The sequence below is a fragment of the Sphaerodactylus townsendi genome, linkage group LG11 (assembly GCF_021028975.2).
Source record: "Sphaerodactylus townsendi isolate TG3544 linkage group LG11, MPM_Stown_v2.3, whole genome shotgun sequence".
NCBI classification, from domain to species: Eukaryota; Metazoa; Chordata; class Lepidosauria; order Squamata; family Sphaerodactylidae; genus Sphaerodactylus; species Sphaerodactylus townsendi.
The window spans coordinates 69,595,086-69,607,074 of record NC_059435.1 but is presented as its reverse complement, the minus strand read 5'-3'; positions in this window follow the sequence as shown (position 1 = coordinate 69,607,074).

Sequence of the window (11,989 nt, the reverse complement as noted above, 5' to 3'; positions counted from 1 at the left end):
GCTGAAGAAGGCACCCAGACAACAGTACAGAAAACAGACTTGATTGAACTTGAGGAAGTGGCATGGGGGGAATACATCTTGCTAGATCATGAAACCAAGAGAAATGTATCCATTTATGAAACAGATGTTTGAGACATGCCAATTTTTGTGCAGTTATGGAGATGCAAAGACAAGGTCTGACTCAAGGCATTAATCTGACTGAAAGTGACTTTGATGCTAATTGTGTCTGTTGTATTAAATCTAAGGCAGTGAAGAAGCTGCTCCCAAAGCAGAAAGAAAGAGCAAAGGAGCCACTGAACCTGATCCACAGTGATATCTTCTGTCTACTGCCAACCATTGGCATCTTTAAGTATTTTCTAACCTTTCTTGATTATTTTTCTAGCTTTATTGTTTTGTTTCTGCTCACTGAGAAGTCACAGATGCTTGATAAGCTGAAAGATAACATAGCCCTCATTACCAACAAATTTGGGAGGAAACCAAAGGTTCTGCACACAGACAATGGAGAAGAATACAAATCCAATGCTAAATGCTACACAGCAATTCCTGAGAACAAGGTATTGAGCATCAGACTACAGTTCCTTACAGTGCCTCCCGGAATGGCATGGGTGAGGGGAAGAACTTAACACTGCTGGAAATGGTAAGATGGGTGCTCAGTTGTTGATTTCTCCCAAACAAATCTTGGGGAGAATACATCATGACAGCTACATACATACAAAATAGGCTACCCATGAAAATTATATCAGCTATGGCATGACTGTAAATCTGTAAATGCACTATTTACATGTACTTGGGAGCAAAACTATAGATACATTCCAAGAGAAAAGTTCTAAGCTAGATGATAGGGCCAAAGAAGGGATAATGGTAGGATACTTAGCTAAGAGAAAGGTAATAAGACTTTAGGTTCAAGCACCAAAAAGATAAGCATCAGCAGAACAGTTTTCTTTGACGAAAGCCAGAATGCTCCGGCTCCAGAGGGCGCATGTGCTGAAGTAAACAGCCAGATTACTATTTGTTTGATTCATGGATTGCTACTCTCAGGAAACTTCCTTCCTTTAGACTTCTACACGTTATCTCCACACCACTTCTCCATCTTACGACCCTAAGGGCAGGACACTGTTTCTGTAGCTTTCTCCATTCTAGTTAGTTAGACGAGATTAGGAAACTATATCTACTCTATCCTATCTAAAAATGGAGTTCCTACAGTAAATTGTATATTCATTTAAACAGATAAAAAGGCTCTGAGTAATTTTGTTTTTGGCACACACAGAAGCTGATTATAAACTGAGGGAAGTCTCCTTCACAGCAGAGAATTCTATACATATGTGCTTACACTTATGGTGCCGCTGATCCTGGAAGTTCTGCGAGAGCAGGGAAACCCCAATGTTTCCTCTCGCTTCAGGGATTCACTCCTTCCAGGTTGCTCCACCATCCAAGCCAAGAAAGAAGATTGCCATTTTTGTTTTTAACCCTTCAAATGTAATATCAGTGTTCATTATATCGAAATTGTGCAGCTGCTACCATTCTTTTTGTTTTTTTTAGGGAAATGCCAGCCATTGTTCCCTGCGAGGAGTGGTGGGGGAGGGGGACAGGGACGACAGTCTCTCTTGCCCATTCATCGCAGGGATCTATGGCTGGCATTTCCCTAACCCTCCGCAAAAGAATTGTAGTAGCCTGCATGATATCAATATAAAAATATTGATATTACATTCAAAGGGATAAAAATATTTAAAAAATATTTTAAAATTAGCAATCTTCATTTATGGCTTGGAGGGGTGAATGACCCAAAGTGGGTGAAGGCAAACTGTACAAGCCATATAGTAGGCAATGGAGCACCTCCTGTCATGTAAACAAGAAAACACGGGGAGACCCAACTGTGAAGGCACTGAGGGGTGAGGAATGGTATGGGAAACAATCTTTGCATAATGGGCCATAGATTAAATGGGATTTTCTGCAAACAATAGTCTTGTGCATTTTGTTAAATTACCAGATCCAGAATCTAAGGCCATTTCTGCATGGCCAGAGGCAGGGGCTTCCCACCGGCTTAAATGAAGCCAGTGGAGCATTGGGACCATTTGCATGGTCTCATGTGGGCAGTCCTGATGCCGCCGCTGCCTGCAGGGGTGGCTCCGCATGGAGCCACCCAGGGTGTGAAGAAGACACTTACCTTTGGTTGGAGGGCAGCATGGGTGTGTCTTTCCAGCCATCCGGAGCTGCACAGGAAGCAAAGGTAAGTGTCTTCCTCACACCAGAGGAGCCAAAAGTGGCACCCTCACGCTGGTGCGGTTCACACCGCGCCGACTGGAAGACAGCGCTTTTGGAAAAACTCACTCCCTGAGTAAATTCCAAAAGTGCCGTTTTCCCGCCGTTTCTGGGGTCGGCACAGCGCCCCAGGGACGGTGTTTTTTCCATCCCTAGGGTGCTGTTTTTTGGCCTTGCAGAAACCGCCCAACAGATTGAAAGGAGCAGATACTGAATCTATCAACATGGAGATGGTTTGCCATTGCCTGCATCTGCATGGGCTGAGAATGTTTTGAAAGAACTATGACTGGCACAAAGTCAACCAGCAGGTTTCATGTGGAGGAATGGGGAATCAAACCTGGTTCTCCAGATTACGGTCCACCACTCTTAACAACTACACCAAGATGGCTCTCACATCTGAACCACACTGATAGACATAACTTTGCAAAAAAACACGCCAGTCTTAATGCAATCAGACGATAAACTTGTTGTTTAATGTGCTGTGTTTTACTGATGTACGCATGAAGTGATGTGAATCTTGTTGCAATCCTCTTTACAACCCCATCAAGACTGGTATTTGCCAGTGATATCAGTGGGCACATACTCATTGGTAATACTGAAAAGAGGGAAAGTCATCAAAGGAAAAGTGTGGCAAACTACATGTGCACAGTAACCTGTACAAAATTTAGAAATAGCAAAACAGAGAATTCTTAGGTTCTGCTTTGGAAGACCAAGTAGTTCAGGACTCCAAAATGTGGTAGAACTGTTTTTACGATGAGAACATCAGGGCTTTTTCAAATCCACCTCCCCCCCCCACTTTCCTTAATATTTTTCATCCTTAATATGCACCTGTTCACAATACCTTTTAAAAAGTCAGAACTTTTGTGCTTATACTTTTCAAACAGTTTTGTTAATGGAACCCCTGCTCTATTATTCAGGATGTTTTTTCTGTGTTCTCCTATTCTCTTTCAACTAGTTCTTGGTCTATCCTACATAAATCTTGTTTTCCTTCAGAGGCACTTTATACAATAAAATAGCTACCTCATGTACTATGAAGTGTCTTTAAAAGCGCTTCCTTCGAACTACTGTGTTTGTGACACAACCTGGCAGTTTGCCTATGTTAAACAGAAGAACCACAAGGGAAAAGGATATTTGTGGTTGTCCTTCTATATAAATAATAAACTAAATTTGCTTCAGAGGGGGACAGAAATATCTTGAATATTCTTTGGGAAAAATTAGCATCAAAGATAATCGAATACAAAGAAAACAGCATTGCTCTGCCTGTGTAGAAATAAGAACCTTGCCTGATTTGCCTCATGGTGTTATTGTCCTGGAACATGCCTAATTTTTCTGTGTAATGGACACGGTAATAATTTTGATAAATGCTTGGTTCTGATCCTATGATTATTCTGATAATGGGAAATTATAGGGAAGCATATGTTGTCAAGTCACAACTGACTTAGGGCTCCCCTACAAGGGGATTTCCAATTCCAATTCCAAAGCCTTTATTGGCATTATAAATTACAGAGTTAGTAAAAAGGGGCATTTATCTACTAACTGAGACATTAAAATATTAAAATACATTAAAACAACGTTGAACATTCACAACATTCACGCACACATGAAATAGTTTAGCCGTTACTACTATGTAGACAATGATTGCGCCTGACCAAATAGTTCCTCAAAAAACTTGCAACATTCTCACATACGAGATCACAGGAACCGTTGAGTAGAAAATTCATAGTAGATGGTAGCCTGACATCGTTTGAGCTCTCTATCAATGGACAGATGTATATGGAGAGTAACGACTCGTACATTGGACATTCCAATAATACATGTTGAACAGTCTCAACAACGGCCATATTACATTGGCATAACCTGTTCTCATATGGAGTGTTATTATACCTGCCAAGAGTCATAGCGTTAGGCAGAGCGTTAAAACGAGCCAAAGTGTACGCTCTGCGTTGTTTGGGATTGTGCAAAATGTACAAATAACAAGGGGATTTCAAGGGGAATGAGAAACAGAGATTGGCTTCCCATTGGCTTCCTCTGTGGAATCTTCCTTGATGGTCTCCCAGCAAAGAGTTATGGAGCCCCATCAAGAGGTTTTCAAGGCAACTGAGAAGCAGAGATTGTTTGCAAATGACTTCCTCTGCAAAGTATTCCTTGGTGGACCTCCATCTAAGTATAGATCCTGCTTGGCTTCTGAGGTCTAATGAGATTGGGCTATACAAAGTTGTTGTGCTTCTTAAGGGGGAATAATAGGACAATTTAAATAAGGTGGTTGGCAGATAGACAGGATAACTAAGCCCTCTGGCAGCCACTGATTTCCCCTTTAAATTTCCTCCTAAGGTGAGACACATTTTGTCCCAGTTTTGGAGCCCAATTGTGGTAGGGGAACATTAAAACCAACTTCTATGGTCCCTGCAGAGAAGAATTAGGAGGCAGAGAAAGAATAAAGAAGAAGAGTTTGGATTTATACTCAGCCTTGCTGTCCTATAAGGAGACTTAAGGTAGCCTACAAATGCCTTTCCCTTCCTCTCCCCACAACATACACCTTGTGAAGCAGGTGGGGCTGAGAGAGTTCTAAGGAACCATGACTTGCCCAGGATCTCAGCAGGCCTTGGGCTGGAGGAGGGAGGAAACAAATCCAGTTCATCAGATAAGATTCCACCACTCATGTGGAGGAGGAGTGGCAAGTCAAACCTGGCTCTCTAGATCAGAGCCACCTGCTGTTAACCATGACACCATGCTGGGTCTTCATCCCACGCATAAATTATGCTCTGAAAACCCTACCCCCCCAGTCCAAAAAGTGCTGGTAGCTTGAAATCTAGTTTGGCTCTAAGCTAACAGCCTCCTGCACTTCTTGAAACCGAGAACTGTTAAATCAATCTATGAAAGCCAAATCGGGAAGTAAACTAGTGAATTTTGGAGGAGATTGAAGGGACTCCGCACAGCCTGAAGCATGTTTGTGGACTAAATCTAATCCCCTGCTGGAAGATCTGTGATTAGATTATGCCAGATTTTTAAATACTCCAGCCATGGAGACCTGTGATTTGGATCAGGGTGACAAAAGCAGAGCAAGGAGGGTTTCACTATTTCTCCCCGCACAAGAAACTGAAATTGATTCCTCCTTGCTGTTAGCTGTGGAAAGTACCAGAGAGGCAAAGACAGGGTTTCAGCTTTATTCCTTTCCATGCTGAAGAGGAGGAGTCATTTTCAATGGTTAAAACTGCACATAGTGAGAAGTGCTAAACCCCTTCTCACACATTAAAGGTACTAACTACTAATGCTTACTCAATTTTTTAAAAAGTCATGACCTGTGTATCCTGGCAGTAGCCTTGATATTTAGCTCTTGAATATGCCTATGCAATAGGAATGGTCCATCGGATCCATGTTTTAATGAATTTGTGTCTTAATCTAAAGTGCAAATTATTTTGAGTATTGAATGTATTAGCCCTTCAGAATATAGTTAACAAACAGTGGTGATGGTGAATCTTCACTAAACCGTAGTGACCACTCATGATTTCACAATTGGCATAAAGTTCTGTTGTTTCCTATGTGGCTGGTTAGCGAAGGTAGAAAACGGGACAATTCTCCCTGTTGGGCTGTTTTAAAAACATGTTTTAGAAATATGGTAAAGTTCTCTGTTTAAGGAAAGTATCCTTCTTTTGATTTCTAGAAACAAAATTAAGTATTTGAAAGTATTAAGTATTTGACAGGCAGTCAATTAGAGGAGAAGTAGTTGTTTCTGTTGGCAGTAGACAATAGGACTCGCTATTATTTATTTATTTATTTATTTATTTATTATTTAGACTTTTATACTGCCCCATCCCCAAGGGGCTCCGTTTAAATTATGGACAGAAAGATACCAGTTTAAATTATGGACAGAAAGATACCAGCTGGAAATTAGGAACTTTTTTTTAACAGTAAGAGTTTTTTACAGTAACAGAGAAATTATCAATGCCCCGCCCCCGGAATGCCTGGCCATGCCCCCGTCGTGCCCCGCCCAGCCCCATTGGCGCTACGCCACTGTTTGAATCCCACCACCATGGGAACCTGTTACTAAAATTTTTGGATCCCACCACTGATTGTAATTTCAGTCGGAAGAATACCCCCTCCCCAACAGTTGAAATGTATTGTTTAAAAGATACATGAAGAACCGGTCCTGGCTCTTCTGCCATCTAATGAAATTTGGCTGTGATATCTGAATGGAACTTTTCTAATAGCCTCAGGAGTGTTCCAAGTGCAGCAACTCGGTGATTGTCAGCAAGGTCGCATCTGCATGCCAACCTTTGATCCAAAGAAGATTATTTCCTTGCTGTGCTGCTTACAGAGGGGTTGCTGACTGCCAGGATTAAAAAAAATATACATCCTGTCCCTTTGACAGAGGTTTTATGGGATATTATGCTAAGTCATTTACCTCCATGCAGTGAAACATTTCAGCTACCCACTTTCACATATCAAGTCCCTATTAGATGCATAGGATTTTTTTTCCGCAGCCATGTCGGCAACCCAATTAACTAAAGTTCCCCCCACGATACTCTGTCCTTTGTTTTTACCGATGCAATCTGAAAGTTTCTAATAATCCCTCTGCTGGGGTAACTGCCTGTGTAATTTGCAAGAAAAGGAGCTGCACAATTGATTAACTGCAGAAGTCTTGCCTTCTAAACACAGAATTACACCGCAGTGTCCGTGACCTTTCCCTTTACTGTAGGAGATAACCTTTCCTTTATGGTTGGCTCACCTCTTTCCTTCCTGTCATTTCTTTTCATTTGAAGGCCTGGCTTTGAGCACCTGCCCTGTTTTTTGCTCTGCAGGTTCTTATCCTCACGGATCTAGGAGTGATGCTTAGATTAATAACAGAGCTGGTTCAGGGTTAAGCTGTGATTAATGGTTATAAAGGCTAGATTCAAGGGGAAACAGCATTTTCGAAAAGGACAGCGGTGGGTGGAAAAGCAAACTGGTAAGCGTGGTGCTGCCTGAGTTTGGCAGTATATTTATTTGGAAATAAGTCATGTTGAATTTAACGAGGCTTACTCCCAAGTAAGCGCAGACAGGACAGCAGCCTTAGCGCTGTTACTGGAGGAGTAAAACAGGGCACATTACATTTATTGTTAATAAAAGTGTCCTTTGAACTACCCCCATGATTGCAAATTACTGCTGTCTCCCTACCACTACTCTGGATAGTCCCTTGCGGTAAGTACACCTCCAACCAAAAGAGCTATTGCACCCGGATTCTTTAAGAAGACAGGCAAAGCAATTAATATCTCCTAGAGGGGATGGAACTCTGCATGCTGTAGTCTTACTTAAAGGTTGTCCTTTTGATACAGGCTCAAGGTCTGGAAATGGATAGCTGAAGCTAAATAAGATTGATTGGCAAATAACATCCCATTGAGCCTCTGTTAAAAGGCGAGGGTGTTTTTCTCCAGGCAGTTAGCAACCTCAGTATTCTGCAGTGCATATGATTACTGATTAGAATGGGAAGACCTGAAAGGTTTTCACTCCCCTTCTGTTTCCTCTTTAAAAATCCCAATAGCCTGATCCTGTCAGATGCTAAGCAAGGTGTCTTCGTTAGAACTTGTATTGGAGACCACCAGGGAAGTCTAGAATGCTCAACAGAAGGAGACAATGGCAAACCACCTTTGAATATCTCTTGCCTACAAAATCCTATAGGTTCGCTGTGAGTTGGTTGCAACTGGATGGCATGGTCTTCTTTCATTGCCAGAATGATACATTCCTGCACTTTCTACCACATTCCTGCACTTTCTAGCACATGAGCTCCCAAAGGCACCTGGTGGGCCACTGCGAGTAGCAGAGTGCTGGACTAGATGGACTCTGGTCTGATCCAGCAGGCTTGTTCTTATGTTCTTATGTTCACTCCACCACAGCACAGCTGGTATGTTTTAATTAAGCATTTGGAATTAGACAGATTTTTCTAGATGCCCTTGGATGTAAGGTAACAGGCCAGAAACGCTCGGCTAGGAGACTGGCATGAAGATTTATGGAGTGATAAACCACAATGATATGTGTGTGTATGCACTTATTCAGCTGCTAGTAGAATCGTAACCATTTATCTAGTGGATTGACTCCCAAGACAGTGACAGCCATGTGTCCCACTGGTCAACGGTGCATAGCGGTGTTCTGGATCTGTGAAATGTAAGTAAAGTGTGCATTAGAATTCTCACTGTGTTTTACTGAGCAGCTACATGATAAATATTTGACCAGCCAGAGATCAATAACACTCATATCCTACTTGCTGAGATCTTTATAAAAGAACATTACCTTGGGAATAAAGGCCACCACAATGCGTTTGCATATATCTGCTTAGTGTACGTGGCATGTTGTCTACATGCACCTGTCAGCAAATATCTATTGATGTGGACATCTGCACAATTAGCTCTGGTAGGATTACAGCACTTGTCAGTATCAATTTAGTTTAAATTATGCAATGCTAGGCAAAATGTTGCTCAGGTAACCCCGCTCTTATGAAGTAAACATTAGGTGACTGTTCATTCAGTAACAAATGAAAAAATAATCAGAAACCCCCTAGTTCCGTGGTGGCGAACCTTTGGCACTCCAGATGTTATGGATTACAATTCCCATCAGCCCCTGCCAGCATGGCCAAGTGTCAAAGGTTCGCCACCACTCCCCTAGTTGTTACATTTGTTAGAGCAAAAAAATGAAAATCACAATGAATTAATCCCCCTGGTTTCATTCATTTCCTTGGAACTTAGTAGAGCGTTAAAGGTAGTCAGAGGAGGGGAGAGAAAGCTGGCCGAGAAGAGAGTTGAAATTGACTTTGATGATTGGAAGGTGTCCTCATCAAACTGGTTTTGCGACAGAAGATAATCATGTTCATACATTGTCTCCAATAATTATTTGTTCAGGGGTGGTGGGGAGGAGGGCGTTCTGTATTTTTCAGCCATGGAAATGGCTGCAAGGTTAAGGCATATCTGTTGTCAAAAATGAGTAGGGTTTGTGTGGAACAATGGTGCAATGGCATGGTGCTTTAATAGTGGAAAAGTTCAGAAGTACAATACATTAAAAACTTTCCCAATGAAATCCACAGAGATAAAAATAAATGTAATAATTAAAACAAATTAGGGTAATAATAAATCTTATGAACACAAAGCATTGAAAGTGGAAATGGAAAACAAAACAGTACTTCCCTAATGGATGTATGAAAAACGTGAAAAATGTTTTGAATATTTCACTTTTGATTAAGAAAATTAGGTATTAACAACGGATATATTAACCGTATATCATTAGATGGTCTTTGCATGCGAAATAGCAGCTATATATTAGACTAGCAGTAAAACCTGTTGTATGAACAAATACGACGGAGTCTAGAAAACTGTTGTTGGGTTAATGGTGCACACAGGACAGGGTGTAACCCCCTACTGCCATGGTGGCGAACCTTTGGCACTCCAGATGTTATGGACTACAATTCCCATCAGCCCCTGCCAGCATGGCCAATTGGCAGGGGCTGATGGGAATTGTAGTCAATAACATCTGGAGTGCCAAAGGTTCACTACCACTGCCCTACTGCCTTTCCTCCACCCTTAGCCCTGTTCACCAGCTCCCTCCTCCTCCTCCTCTTTTTGGATGTCTGTATCACCATGCAACAGTTAACAGTGCAGTTGTGGCCACCAGCTGTTGTGACCCTCCCACAAAGAGTGACTGCAGCTTGTACCTGCTCCTCCTCAGGCAGCTACAAATGGTACAGTGACTGTAATTATTCAGCAGTGGGGAAGATGGGCAAGCGTGTGAGAAAGTGAATAGCAGCCACATACTGCTATTTTGCTTGTGTGTGTTTTTAACCCATTCTGTGTAAATCCTGCCCCCAAGCTCTGTGTGTGCGTGGGGATTGGCTGGAAGCAAGTTGTCACCACCACGGCTAGCCTTTTATATAATAGGATTATGAAAATATTCTGGAAAAATATTTTTAACACGTAACCTTTGCGTTTCAAAAAATGTTATAGCAGTCAGGTGCAGCCATTTGTATTTTAGCATGTTAGATTATACAATTTTACAGGAGTTAAAAATGTAGTTTGAAGAAAAGTTGTATTCAAATGTCTCAAAATGTCACATTCTTCAATCGCTCACAAATGGAGAAGGAATCAAATTTCTTAGAATTAAAGGAAAAATGCCCTCTGAACTCAGGCTGAAATAACAATGAGTCAAGAGTAACTTGGAAAGGAGGACCTGTGTTTGCTTGCTTCATCTCTGGAAAACTGCTGCTCTTCCAACTGTGAAGATCTAACAGACAAGCAGACACCCTGCCTGGAGAATGCCAGGAGAGCAACCAGTTTCAGGAGATATAACATCAGCGCACATCCGCCAGCCCCCACCATCGCTGCCATCTGTGATGAAGTCATTCATTAATGTTTTTTTAAAAAATTATCAATAGTAAAACACACACAGAAAAAGAAAATGAAAGATCAAACCATTTTCAAGAATAACACATTGATTTTCTAAATAAATGTGTATAAACAAATAAATAAATTGGATCTACCAGACCACGGCCACACAGCCCGGAAAACCCACCACAACCAACAAATTGGATCTTAATTTGCAATAAACCATTAGAAGAAGAAGAAGAAGAAGAGTTTTGATTTATATCCCCCCTTTCTCTCCTGCAGGAGACTCAAAGGGGCTTGCAATCTCCTTGCCCTTCCCCCCTCACAACAAACACCCTGTGAGGTGGGTGGGGCTGAAAGAGCTCCAAAGAGCTGTGACTAGCCCAAGGTCACCCAGCTGGCGTGTGTGGGAGTGCACAGGCTAATCTGAATTCCCCAGATAAGCCTCCACAGCTCAGGCGGCAGAGCTGGGAATCAAACCCGGTTCCTCCAGATGAGATACACGAGCTCTTAACCTCCTATGCCACTGCTGCTCTCTGCTATTAGAGGCATAACATAAATTTGAGAGCGTGTCTTCTAACTTACTTATTTCCCCCAACATTCTTCTATACAGATAACATCATCTGTGATCAGTCTTGTTCCCAACTAACAATGTGCACATCAAGGAAGAGGGTATGTCAACAGCCCATGGAGAACCGTAGGAACAGGCCTGAAGGATTGTAGAAGCAAAGAGGAAATTATTTTGTTCAGTAGGGAAGACCTTCCCTCCCAAAGTGGAAGACAAAGTTGATGCTGAAGGAGAGAAGCAGGATTTAATGGGTTGAGCTGTGGCTCAGTGGAAGTGTGTCTGCTTTGTACGCACAAAGTCCAAAAATCCCCAGCACCTCCAGTTTAAAAATTCTGTAGGGATTGACGGGAAAGTTCTCTGCCTAAAGAGATGTTGCCAGTCAGAGGAGACATGACTGGCCCTTATAGACCAGTAGTCTGAAGGGTTGTAGGAGCAAACATGACCCCTCCCAAAGTTGAAGACAATTGTAAAGCTTTATATTAAATTAATAATTTGTTTTCACAGCAAGGCATGTTTAGAGCTATTGCTTTGAAGAAAGCTTTGCGATTATGATTTTTTTAGGAGAACATCATAGGAAGGAGAGAGCCAGTGTGGTGTAGGGGTTATGAGTGGCAGACTCCAATCTGGAGCACCATGTTTGATTCCCCACTCATCCATATAAGTCCTGCTGGGGGATCCGGCCCGAACCAGTCACAGTTCTCTCAGAACTCTCTCAGCCCTCACAGAACCAGGCAATGGCAAACCACCCCTGAACATCTCTTGCTGTGAAATTCCCGCAGGCTCGCCACAAGTCAGCTGGGACTTCATGGCACTTTCACCA